At 31.4% G+C, this 12,795-nt stretch overlaps 1 protein-coding gene and 1 long non-coding RNA gene across 2 annotated transcripts in view; one reads left to right on the top strand and one right to left on the bottom strand.

Moving 5' to 3' along the window:
- Positions 1-2,970, bottom strand: part of LOC146997747 (uncharacterized) — a 102,983-nt gene extending 100,013 nt beyond the window's left edge. Inside the window, exon 1 of the long non-coding RNA XR_015040523.1 lies at positions 2,553-2,970. This is a non-coding gene — a long non-coding RNA (uncharacterized LOC146997747). The remainder of the gene's footprint in view (positions 1-2,552) is intronic.
- LOC118187957 (glycerophosphocholine cholinephosphodiesterase ENPP6-like) overlaps positions 1-12,795 on the top strand; it is a 275,565-nt gene that overhangs the window by 181,769 nt on the left and 81,001 nt on the right. The gene's annotated exons all lie outside the window — the stretch shown is intronic.

Consider the following 12,795-nt stretch of genomic DNA (forward strand, 5'->3'; position numbering starts at 1 on the left):
TCAGAATTATTAAGCAAACGTTTTTTCAGATATTATACTCTATGATGTTTGTTCTTCAGCTGCAACCAATGAGAAAAATCATTTTTTCATCAGCCACCAATATATAGTTGTCTATTTTCATCCTGACTCTAAACTCTGAATTAATATGGCATTAATAAGTAATTATGTGAGAGGTATTTGACAATGGAATTCATTTCATTTGTAAAGCGAAAGTTTATGAGGCTCGTACAGCTTTCTGTAAGGCTAATATATAATATGATAATTTTTAATAATAATAATAATAATAATGATAACAATTTTTACACAGCTTTCTGTAAGGCTTCTTACGGCAAGCTTTACGAGGCATCATACTGGCGTTAAAAATATTCAGATTTTGGAGCAGTTTGGATTAAGAATGTTGAATCTGCATTAGTAATAAATACAATTTCTTTAAAATGGGCAGGCTGCACGTGCTTTAAATAGTTTCCCCGGTAAACATTCAAAGGAAAGTAAATTAAAAATTTTCATAAAAATATCATGAACAAAATAATATTTTGATACTGATCACAAAGAGTTCTTTAATTTTGTTCACTTATAGCCTACTGAATAACATTTTCCAGTGAAATTATATTAAAGATGAGTACATTAAACGTGGTACAAAAATGATTCATCTTTTCTGATGTTCGTATTTTGCGAAATGTTTTATATTTAGAATTAAAATATTTAATGAATGATGTTTGAATGCACATATGTTAATTTTTTACATAGTTTTAATTTACAAGTCTCTAATTCTTTTGCTACATAAATGTAGGATATTAAAAATATGTACCACAAATTTTATTTTATTAAATGTTCAAAACGTATGTTTGAAGTCATAATCTTTCTAAAAACAAAGCTGAGAATTTTATGAAAAGATTTTCTGCGTTGCTGACAGAATGATGAAGAAATACAAGATTTAACTCCCTCTACGTTACTGTAAAGCAAAATGTCTAATTAATGTTCTTAGTAATTTTTCATTGCGTACGGTTTTCATAGAGCAAAATATCTATTTAGTAAATTGTTCGTTTTATGGGTACATAATTTATATACTTCACATATCCACTGTCGAAAATTGCGGACTGCATTTAATAGTTCCATGCGGTAAATTATAAAAGTAATTACAAATACTTTTTTCTTTGATATAGAACATTTATTGACTAAGTAAGAATTGCTCTTGTACTTCTTTTCTAAACTTGAGCAAAAAATATTTAGATCTGTTGGGAGATAAGCGTTGAGAAATGATTAGGAAAGAAAACTTATTGGTATTTTGTCTCATCAAATGTACGCATAGTACATTCTGTATATAGCTCATGACAATATTATGAATATCTTACTAACATATGGCATTTTGCTCTGTGGAAACGTTTTTCGTTGTGGCATATGTGAAGGAATTATGTTAAGATAAATGAAGAGGAAAGTACTCAAGCCTCAAGATTTTATTATTAGAACTCAATAAGTAACCATTTATATGAATATTTCTGGAAAATAGAGAGCATTCTCCTATAAATTTAACATAATGAAAATAAATTAATAAAAAGAAAATTTAAGAAAAATCCATTTTTAGGTGACTTGCTTTGATGGGATTGAAACTCGGGTCTTATTGCTTTCAAATCTGACATCTTACCCGCTAAGCGATGGCGGCCTCGGCTGAAAGGAACAATTTTCGCTACGGTATAAAGATTTCGTTTTGTATTTGTAAACTTTCCCCTCAGTGTTCAGTATTTGCAAAGTTTTTTACATTAATCTAAAAAAAGGTTCAAAATGGATAGATGTGTCAGGTATCACCATATAAGGAAACAGCAAACAACAAACAATTTTGAGCATACAGCTTTCTCGAAAATGTAGGATGAAATTTATAATATTGAGAATGTTTTTGTGATTTTTTTTTATTGTTTGTAACTCTTTGATATTGACTTAAAGGTTCCTTATATGCCTGATTATATACTTAAATGTTTTATTTTAACACCGAAATTTAATTTCATTAATGAAATAGTCAGCTTAAAAACATCATTTTGCAGCAATGCAAGTAACTTAAATTAACAGTTTTTTACTTTGTTATTGGGGAAGAAGGAGGCAGAGAAAAAAAGGGAATTAATTAGCATTTGATTATCAATCTAAAGTCTTAAGACAGAAGTCAGGTTCTAATGGATAAAAGACAGTTTTCGATATTTTAGATGGGACAGATCAGACAAAATAAAAACTTAAATTCAAAGATATCATTTAAAAAATTTCTTCTTATTTATTCTTTCTATCTTAAAATATTTTAGATTAAAATGCGCTATATTGGACTAAAATTGATAGTATTTCTAGTATTCATTGTAATTTAAATTTCTTAGAAAATCTCAAGCAACAAATAACCACCTACAAGTGATAAGTAAATTTTTACAACTCAAATTCGGAAAATATATGGAAAACCTTGACCAACTGAGTTGTATTTTATTCTATAAAAACTATAGATAAAAGAAATGGGGTGTAATCTATAGTTTCAGCAGAGTAATGTTTAATATTCTTGACAATAAATTAACATTTCTTACCCAAAATAGTCCTGAAGTATAGCAGGTGTGTGTATCATAATATTTGATGTATTCCCCAATTCTTAACATATCATAGTTTTTATTTCAGAAACATGGGCGTAAAACAAAGCAACCGCATTCCAAGAATACCAAAGTTTCTCAAATTCAAATGGTGCTCGAAAAGTTGGTCAGTGAAAGCAACAGGAGGAAAAGTACGCAGTCAACTCGCAAACTGAAACATCGAAACCCGAATTAACAAAGACACTCCAGGAAGCAGTCATTTCTTGAATAGCTTACTTACTCAATGCGGAACTGACTGACTCATTTATTTTCAGTCACTTACTAAACTAGTGTCGAACAGTAGTTCAATTGATCATTATTAAAACTGGCCAATTTATCGGAAGTTAATCTTCCATGTTCTCGTAAATATATATATATAAAGGAATTTTTGCTCATTTATTCGTTCTTTTATTTCTCTCGTTTCCTCTTCCACATCAAAAACTACGTCACAGTATCTTCTCAAATAACATTTCCTCCTGCTTCTTACAGCTCTCCTTTTTATAACATCCCTATTATTGACAATACCTGCCCTATTTATTTATTTTCCTATTTATCAATTAAAAATGAAGCTTGACGTAATCATGCCTCACATAATTTCACATTTGTCGAGGGGTAAGTTGCTCTTCTTCCTGGAAAGGCAATTAGAACCGCTAAGGACGGAATGAAATTACTTAATTACGGCTGTCTTTCTTCGCTCCGACAGACTGACTATACCTGTTATTTTTCGCACACGCGACAAAATATTAAAGGCATTAAACTAAATGACTCTTAAAAGGTAATAGGCCTAGAATATAGTCTGTGTTTGCAATATACAAATTTTCGAGTGGAGGAAATTATACTAAATTTTGGCAAGCAGATTAAATTTAGTTTATGTTTTCTTAATGAAAATATCATCAATATGAATAGCCACTTGACCACAAATTTTATAGCCGTTTAAATATACGGTGTCTCAAACACAACTTACAGACTTTGAGATGAGGTAGAGAACATCAATATGAGTCGTAATTCACGGAAAAAAACAGTATCGGAAACGTATAGATTGCGTTGTGCATCATCGCTCCAGTTCTACCATCTGCGGCTTATGCATTAAAACTTGCGACATCATAAGCAAACTATGCATCTTTTATGAACTTTAATCCGTAAAACTTGAGATGCTTTTGAAAATTCGGCAATCTATAAAAGCTGGTGTCAAGCATACATCGCTGCTAAAGCTGCTAATAATCCAAATAAACCAAACCCAACTAAACCAAAACAAAACCTCTTCTATCTCCCTAAGAGTGCCGTGTCCGTCCATGTTTTCCCATAAGGATGTAGTTTATGTCAATATTTTCAGCCTCCGTTTAAAATACTTGTATTAAGATCTTTTCTTGCGAGTATATGTGGAAGATCGTCTTAAATCTGCATTCCGGCCCACCAGCGGTCGAGCGGTAAAAGCCGCTGAACTCTTGTAGTTCGGTCCGAGGTTCGAGTCCCGGCGAACGAGCTGGCTGCATGGGCGTTTTTGTGGTTTTCACCATGTGTAACGTGGATACGAGCCAGTTTTCCCTAAAAAGACCTCCACGGGGCATCCCTCCCTTTCTGTGTAGTGCCCAAGGGCTGAGTACGTAATAAAGCATAAAAAAAAGTCTGCATTCCTCCAGGAACACATAAAATGCATAGGTTAAAATTTAATATAAAAATAAATGTCTGTAAAAAGTAATTGGGACTTATGCATAGCAAAAATTGTATATGAAATTAAAATCAGTCTAATACGCAATAGCAGCAGAAGCATGACCTTTTGAAGAAATCTCTCATCTTTTCTCTGGCAACGTTTACGCCTTTTAAAACATAGAAGCTTGAACGATAAATTATGCTTTCAATAACGTGAATACGATATAATAAACAACACGACCAATTCATTTGCCGTATGCTGAATAACTTATTTTTTCTTTTTCAAAAATTAATGAATCGGTTTGGTAGCAACGACTAATTAATTTTGAAAGCTGAATAACCAAACTCTGATATTTCTTCAGACTTCTAACGCCACAAAATTTTTTACAACGTCATACATCTTTTCTCCGTGCAGTTAAAGGTAAAAGACCATCATTAATCTTGAAATATATTTATTTCCATGCTTAAATCCAAGAATTTTCCCTGAGTGCAGGAAATTAGGTAATAGCCAATAATGGTTTCTTAGCATACTTTTGGTGATTTATTAACAATTCATATCGAATTATTCATTAAGTAGCATGAAAATAGCTAATGGTTTTCCTATTTCGTTTTTATTTCAATGATATAACAAAATAAATTTAAGCTAAATTTTTTAGGTTATATAAACAGCTATGTTTTAATATCCCTAATATTTTATAGCAATTTGCAGTTTAAGTTAGAGGAAGTAAATTTAAGTACAATTGAAAAAATATTGAATAATAATAAATAATAAAAAAATAAGAATAATAATAATAAAGCGGAAATTTAATAAGACAAACAATATAAATAATAATAGAGCAAAAAGGTAATAATAGAAACAAAAACTATTAATAATAATAAAATCAAAATTTAATAATAATAATACAATAAATAAATAATAATAATAAAATATAAAAAAATTTGGCGAGATTATCAAATTATTCCAGAGCTCTTTGTTAAACAAAGAATGTATTTACTGAGTCTATTTATAATGAATTTTCTCTTTTTTGCATCATATGCGAAGCAAATTCGTTAGCCGTTGAATTAAGAAGAGAAGCTAATAATGCGTAGAAAGAGAAAAACTGAGAATTTAAAGCTTCGAAGCACTTCGAATTTTGGCATAATTTATAATGAATTTTAGGTATTGCGATATGTATTTAATGAATCACGTAAAGTAATGGAATGCGCGGAAAATTAATGAAGTACGCAACAAATGCATAAGTAGTAACTAAATGCAACAAATTATTTTAATTCCTAAGAATTTCCTTAATGATTTTCAGGAATTTGTTTCGTTACCCAGTACCCAGTATATTGCTTCTGCACATTTATATTATGCTTATTGATGATGCATTTGTTCTGTTTCTAAAACTTTAAAAATTTATGAAACTAGAAAATGCTGAACACTGTAGTTTAATCAATGTTCAAATACCAGAGAACAATTTGCCTGCGGGTATGTTTTTCCATCTATGATCAAACTAAGATTTTCAATGTATCTTTTGCTAGTAATCTATTTTTTAGATAGCTAATGCAAAAATGAACATTCATTTTTATTTGTACAATGTAGCAACTTATAGCTCACTTTCTTTCTATAATTTATTTTCACACATTTAAATTTAGGATATTTCTCCGTTAAGTGTCCTAAAATTCGGCGCTTTCTTTTTTTGGCATTCTACGTGTAGCTAATTAGGTTTGGTTTCCTTCCTGATGACAATTGTTTTAATGACCATCGCTTTTCAAATTTCACGTCTAATCATTACTTGTATTTTGTACTATACAATACTATACACCGCGAAGATGACATCCGTCCTAGTTCTTGCCGTACGGAATTGAACGTCATTTCTGCGAAAATCAGTTTCATTGGCATACAAGACCTGTTGTTCAGTACATATTATTTTCTTTTGTTACAAGATATTTTGAATAGCACAGTATTACATATGAACACTTTTATAACATAAATCAATACTATAAATAAGTGAAATTATATTGTATATATACACATATATGCATTTGGCAGTGCATTACATGAATACTACATTTGGTGTATAAATAAATCAAATGTGATACATTTAAGTGATGACAATCAATGTGGAAGAAATATTTTTACACTAAAGAAATGTATAGACATTATGCAACATTGTTATTGGTATTTCATATGTTAGGTTGGCATATTTACTATATTGGACTTGTATTTTGTACTGCAATAGACTTTGCGATTTGAGATTCACGAACAGGTGAAGAAATGTGGATCTAATTTCTTCCAAGAATAAAAAAAAATGAGAGATGTTCTTAACAAACACAGATTAAAATGAAACAGTTTTCAAATTAAAACGCTAACCTGAATTTGTTGGAATAGTCAATCTTTTCGTTAATGATACGGATTCATTTATTTTTGGTTCGAGGATTTCATTTTAATTTTGTAAACCAAAGTTTTTTTAAATGAATCACAGCACAAAGACGAGTGGAATAATTACATAATAGAGGCATGTGTGCTAGTTTCTTGTTATTTCATCCAAACATAATAAAAATTGGAAATCATAAAAATCAATGGAAGCAGCAATCATAAAAATCAATAGACCAACAAAAGGAAAGGGGGGAAACTTAGGATTTGTTTTAATCCATTAGTGGGTTTTTGGAGGATTTTGTCGTGAAATTATAGGATGTTCTTCGTTGCATTTCCCTAGCTTTCTGTCTCCCCTAGTGTTGAAACAAAGCCACGGGGAAAGAAATAAGCCAAAATGCGCCAATATGGTGCTGAAGATATCTATGTTTGCCTTTAACTGAAAACTATCAAATTTAGAAATCACGAAAAGCAGAGACAAATTGTTTGCTGCAATTTAAAAACAGCATTCAATTGGATTGGATTGTAAAAAATTAAATGAGGGCGAAATGGCTAAGGGGAATGGTTGTTTTCGAGAAGGACGTTTTAAGGTAAATAGGATTATATTCATGAAACTTCCTATATGACCAGCCTCGTCGTGATTTGGAACCCAATTAAAACCGCCATATTCAGCTACCTTAGTCACTCGGTCATTTGTAAGCCTTTAAAAACAAAACTTTTGTGTCTTGAATTTTATTAATAAATGTAATGGGCGGAACAATATAATAAAAATATGCCTGTTAGATACATTGGTTTCGCTAATAGCTTTGTTCATTCATGAACACTGTGCCAAAAAAAAAAAAAAAGGGGGGGGGATGTTGGGGTACAGTTCCATACCTCTCCGTTCTACTGGGCCGATTGACGAAATTGAACTTGCGTTTTTCATGTCTTGAAAGCGCGACTTAGGATATATATTAGATTTATATATAATATTATTCTAACATAGGTATTTTGACAAAAACTCGGACTTTGTCTGAAACAACATGCCAATGTTTTTTTACATATTTCGATTCTACGACTCAAACTATGCCAAACTGCCAAATTTTGCAAAAATCGCGCGAGTACGTTTTTAAAAATTAGCTCTCAAAATTTTAGCTCCTCGGTGTTAATTGAATTTGATACATATTTATTAACATCTCTTTTTTTATTAAACTTAGTTGATTCCTTCTTCCAGAATTCAAAATTTAGGCTTAAATATAATTCTCACATGTTTTATTATTTATTCGTAAAATTTGTATTTTTTATAAATTTTTCGAAATTATTTTTGTATTATAACTATAAAATTTTTAACATCATCTTAAAATATATGTATTTTAATCATATCTCTAAGAATTTAGAGTTTTTTATTCAAACTTTCCTAAGATGTACGTAAATTTTCATCTTGGCGCGTTTTGAAATTTGGCGTTTTTAATATAAGCGGTAATAACGACTATGTGGTTTAAACACTTTGTTAAAACTATTTAAAATAAAGAATGATGTACCACGTTAAAATTATTTGAAAGAGTGAACGATGGACCACCTTTCCTCGCGTTTACCAATGGAAAAAAAAAGAAAGTAAGTAGGTTACTATAAATTAAAAATTCCGTCAAGTGAATTACGCTTGGCGCAAACTGAAAACAATTCGTTAAGATAAAGTTTTGAATTTCTTCATAAATTTCGCAGCAAATTTTACAAAATTTAATATAGAGGCATAATTTGAGTTGTAGAATCGAAATATGGAAAACAAAAGTATATGCTATTTCAGAAAAAGTCCGATTTTGTCAAAATACCTATGTTAGAATAATATTATATATAAATTTAATATATATCCTACGTCGCGCTTTCGATATATAAAAAACGCAATTTTATTTTCATCACTCGGCCCAGTAGAACGGAAGATACAGAAATGTCCCATTCGTTTTTTCGTTGTGAGCACAGTTATGAGTATTTTATTTGTTATCTTGTATGACTTTTTACTATAATGAAAATTTCAGAACAAAGGGTTATCACAAAAATATTTTGCAAAACTGTTTTAATCAAGGATTGCATGTTTAGGGCGAAAATTACACAGTTATAAATGTGCTATGAATTTTCGTATACTCTAGTGCGTAAACTCTAGATAAAATTACTTCTCGACAAATTATTTTTAGTAGTTTGTTATTACTTTAGAAACAAATCTAACTCTGTAGGATGCTTGTAAAACTTGATTTTCAGTATTTATAGTATTTCTCGATTTATGAAATGCATATGTAATAATATTTTCCTTTTTCAGAAAGTCAAACTTTAAACAAAGTACCGACTGTTAAAACTGCTTCACCATAAAGAAACACAACTAAGGCACGACCTTATTATTATTTTTGTTGTTGGATAACCCCATTTTAATCGAAGGCGATATCTAAAGTTTAGTATGTAATAAACAATGAATGTTGCCTAGATGATTTTTGTCTAACAAACTATTTATTGCGTAATGTGATAAGATTCTGCCATCAGACAATGATTTACTTATACCGCACTCGTGTCCAGTAAATACACTCTTAAACAAGAGGGTGGGTGTCCGAAAGGATATCTGAGATGAGTAAGTAACTATATTAATTGGTATTTAACATCGTTTCTCGTCGGTGGTGTTGGTGTAGTGTATTTAATTATGGCAAAGCATACTAGGGCTATCTGCCTGAGGGCAGGGATGCCTTCGTGGAGGACTTTCTAAGGGAAACTGGCTCGTACACATGTTACACATGGGGAAAACCACGAAAACACCCATGCAGTCAGCCCGTTTGCAGGATTCGAACCTCGGACCGAACTACCAGTGTTCAGCGACTTTACCGCTCGGCCGCTGGTGGGCCGTTTCTCGTCGGAATTCAAAATAAAAGAAGTCTCTCCAGATTTGCGACCATCACTCCGACGTAAATTTCACGGAACAGATCCTTCGTTATTTAGGTGCATTTTGACAAATAAAAATAACAGATATAGCATATAAAAAGGGCACTATACTACTTAGCGCCAAATATAAACATCGGCACTTAATAGATTGCGTCAACTTAGCGATACATAAAACATAACGATACATGTAAAGAATAATGATTTTATGTATAATGAACACACACACACACATATATATAATCTTTAATGCATACCAAGTTTGTGCGGGATGCCGAATTTGTGCCACTGCACGATGTTTTCCTTAAACAGTTCTCAGGGAATTGTCCAGTATCGGCATGCACACATTCAACATGACAAAGAAGTTCGGAATTAAGCACATCAAATGTTATATATTATCATTGCACAGCTGTTCTTGACGCGAAATGAGCAAGCTACCGCATTTGATGTTTTTGTGCACATTTGGCAACTAACGCTTAATCAATTGAAAATACAATAATAAATTTTATAACAATGACTTCCAGCTTACATCATTAATGACAGCGGACAGATCTTCTTTATTTAGTTAGATAATCAACAAACGCATTAAGGTGTCAAATGGAACCAGGCGAAGATGTTATGAGTTTTGATTTCATGCTTATACATTATTGGCCCTAAAGCATACTGTTAGGCCAGAGTTTTCTGTTTGCTAAAAATGGTAGACAAGAAGATACGTAGGTATCTATTAATCATTAAGAAACGATAATGGGTAAATATTTTATCATTTCCCAAATTTCGTAATAATATATTCTTAAAAATAATTTGCCACTTTTTTGAAAAATTCCGCATATTAAATTGATTTATAGTAGAATAGTAAATTTTTCAATATTTTTTATCCAGAATTTCAGAACTATATACCAAATTATTTCTGTAACTATATAGTTGAAAACAATGTAATGTTATGAGAATTCAGACATTACTAGTTGTAGACAAGAATTCAGACATTACTAGTTGTAGACAGTAACTTACCCGCGGAAATCATAGCGAGATAGTTTTAGCGCAAACTTACGAAAATATATTCGTAAAAGAGCACATACATAGTTATCCAGGATATCTATATACTATACAACACATGTGGTTCTTAGAACAATAGATACGGAACTCTGAGGAAAATTATAAAACGCGGTTACATACTGACATTGCAGGTTTGCTACAAATCTCAGCCATGTGCAGTAGTTTGATCGGGAGATTGATATTTATTGACTGATTTACTGAGTTCAAAATTTAGGTCTTTACAACGGACAGCATTCAAGATGAAACTAAATGATCCATTGGCAGACGGGCCTAGATTCATAGCGCTGAAGATTCTTTGATTGGTCTTATATTATTAATAATTCTTATATTCTCACATAATATTTTACTGCTCTGAAGCAGAAGTCCTTCTCTTACGGCAAGTAATCTTCGGATGCGGTTAGAGCGTACTTGTTAGCCAGACAACTAGATGTGCAGTTCTCAAAACTAAGTTAGAAATCGATTTCAAAATAATGAGCAATTATTCATATATCAATTCTAAAAGTAGCGAATTGCTTATTATACTGACTTCTGGCAAAATCAAATGTGTTTAACAAATATTTATTTAATTCTCAGAACACGACATTCACTAATGAGAAATCCAATTTAAATTCTAGAGAGAGAGTCCCTTATATACCTTAGTCTCAAAGGTTATTGACAGCTAGAGAATTTGCGCTGCGCACTCTTCAACGCAAGGCTCAGAATTTCAATAAATCAGCTAATATTGATTTCATATTACCCGTCAGTGGTCTTCAAAATCAGACAATTCGCTACTTTCCGCAAGGTGACTTTTCCTTCATGAGCAATGTCATTTTCTGAAGATTAATGTCGGGAATGTCACAGTTTTGATTCCGTCTCAGACCGTCGGAATGAAATTGAAATGATTTATTCCGGAATATTTTCGACTTTCGCTTAAACTTTCAATCATATATGAGAAACTGAATCTTAGTTATAACTTCTTGCAGAAAAAATATTTGCAACGAGTCAACATGCTCTAGTTGTATCTACTGAAAGGCGAAAACTACAGTTACGAATGCAAACCTCACACTTTTCATTATATTTTGCAAAGAGAGCAATTCAGTTCATTTCTAATGTTGAAAAAATAAAAGAAAAAAACGCAATCTTATATTTCAAGTTCCAAGTACCTACCAGTAGCCGAATATAAATCACTGGAACACTAGTAATTTTACACTATTCATATCCATGCTTACTAGTTGATTTTGTGATCTTTTTCCTGTGTATAGTAAATATGAACCAGTTTCCTTCAGAGGTTTCTTCATGTTCATTAAGCATAAACTAAAACCTGCATTGTGAAGTATCTATTTTACTTGAATACAAATACTGCATTCTTGCAGAGATATTTGAAAAGCTATCTAGAAGTCTGAATGAACTTCGTTTAATTGGACTGTGTCTGTAATTAAAATGCAAAAGTTCTAATTGCTCAATTTTCTCAAAGATAAGGGTGGAGATTATTATTATTATTATTATTATTATTATTATTATCATTATTATCATTACTATTATTTAATAATAATAATAATAATAATAATTCTTTTTTTTTTAAATTTTCGTCCCACCAGCGGCCGAGCGGTAAAGTCGCTGAACACTGGTAGTTCGGTCTGAGGCTCGAATCCCGCGAACGGGCTGGCTGCATGGGCGTTTTCGTGGTTTTCCCCATGTGTAACGTGTATACGAGCCAGTTTCCCTTAGAAAGTCCTCCACGAAGGCATCCCTCCTCTTAGGCAGATAGCCCTCGAGGCTTTGCCATAATCACATACACATACACACATTTTTACATTTGCTTTCTAACAGAATCAAACTTTCCGATTTTTGGTTTTAGTGTGTTATCTTATTTCTTCCTTTGTTCATTCTACTGAAATTTTCGGGAAGTTCTTACAATTTAGTGACTCAATCAGAGTGTTTGCTGTGTTATAAACTGTGATAGTTTCGTTTATGTAATAGACTGAACCAGATTCAAAGTAATGCAACTGTTCCTGAGAAATCATATTTAAACAGAAAAACCTATTCTGATATGTAATTATTATATTTGTTACTTTTTATTTAACTGTAGATTTAATTTTATTTTCAGTAAAGCTATTTTACTAAATTGATTTTTACCAAATGATTGAAAAATAGTCAAGCTCGATATGTTCTATTAGAATATACCTACGTGCTAATTATCAGTTCATAATAGTTTAGAAAATCACATAGGCAATAGCAGAAGTATATAATATTTTAATGCTTACATGCAGA

The sequence above is a fragment of the Stegodyphus dumicola genome, chromosome 4, assembly GCF_044657685.1.
Source record: "Stegodyphus dumicola isolate Sdum_Otavi_A_Nest chromosome 4, ASM4465768v1".
Lineage (NCBI taxonomy): Eukaryota > Metazoa > Arthropoda > Arachnida > Araneae > Eresidae > Stegodyphus > Stegodyphus dumicola.